This window comes from Pteropus alecto, unplaced genomic scaffold, assembly GCF_000325575.1.
Source record: "Pteropus alecto unplaced genomic scaffold, ASM32557v1 scaffold20, whole genome shotgun sequence".
Lineage (NCBI taxonomy): Eukaryota > Metazoa > Chordata > Mammalia > Chiroptera > Pteropodidae > Pteropus > Pteropus alecto.
Window position 1 is genome coordinate 21,367,695 of NW_006436298.1, and position 1,344 is coordinate 21,369,038.

General features: G+C 39.1%; 1 pseudogene; it reads right to left on the minus strand.

The window, feature by feature from the left end:
- Nucleotides 1-355: 355 nt before the first annotated feature.
- Nucleotides 356-474, minus strand: LOC112480734 (annotated as a pseudogene).
- Nucleotides 475-1,344: the final 870 nt, after the last annotated feature.

Below are 1,344 nucleotides of genomic sequence, written 5' to 3' on the forward strand. Positions count from 1 at the left end.
TCCTTTCCACAGTTCAGTCCTTATCTTAGAGATTGGCAAGAAGCAATGACTTTTGACTCATAATCTTTTGGGTTGTCCCATATCTATCCACACTGAGAATTCACAGTGTGGGAAGGTCTTGACTCTCATCAATAAGCAGTTCGTAACAGCATGAAATAGAGGCACTGCTCAGTTATGAAGATGATGGTGTGTTTTTCTGAAACTTGGAGACACTAACATAATCTTATAGATATTTATTTCTTTTTATTTTATTTATTTTTTTTATTTTTTATTTTTTAGGTGAGGCAACCCTTGGTTGACCTCATAGATTGCAAGGACCTTGTCAGCTTACAATCCCTTATTTTTTTATATTTTACTTCTACAGCACCTGGTCTTCCTAGGTGGTCTCCCATCCAAGTACTAACCAGGCCCGACCTTGCTTAACTTCCAAGATCAGACAGGATCAGGCTTGTTCAGGGTAGCATGGCTGTAGACTAGATATTTATTTCTTACTTTCAGAGTACAATTAGTCTTATTCCCTTGGCTCGCTAAGAATAGAAATTACATGTTATCGAGGTTCAAGTGTTACAATGCAGACTGTTATTTCAAGTTTATTTAGTACAGGCATAATGAATTAACCGTGAAATGACAAATACACACTTCTTTGACACCGAGATTGGAATAGCCCCAGGAGTAGAGGTGCTGTTAGAGTATTCAGTCACACTAAATTATTCATGGAGAGTAAGGTCCTCTCTCCTCAGAGAACAGGTGGAGTTTGGAGATGGGCAGCACAGCAGAATTTCTCCCCTCCCCTCCCTTGCCAGCATTAGGTTTGGGCATCAGGTGCTGGGAGACATTTAAGAACAGGGCAAGCCCCACTTCTGGGTGCTGATCCTGGTCAGAACTTTAGAAAAGAATCAAAATGATCATCATGTTCTTCACACCTCCCAGAAGTAGTTTTTATACACAACCCTTCCACTCTGTTTCTGGAAATACCAGATTATTATTTTCTTCACACAATTCCCACCTATGTTCTCCCCATCAAGTGTTAAAATATAGGTTATATATTCAATACTGAACTTCTAGAAAATCATTTTTAAAATACCAGCTCTGTTTCTGCCATAAAAGAGCAGAGAGCTGTTGACATTTTCTGCCTTATAGGATTTTTACTAGCAAAGTAAATGTATTTTCAACATGGATGTGGTAGAAAGAAACTCAACTATAAGTGTTCTCAGTGCAATTGGTATTTGTGGCCAAGGTGGTAGAAAGTTCTTTCTATATGTGAGTGAATTATTGTATGAGACAGAGGCAAGAGGCAGGATGGCATGAACCTTTTTCCCTTCCCTGCAGCTCAGGAGGATTTTG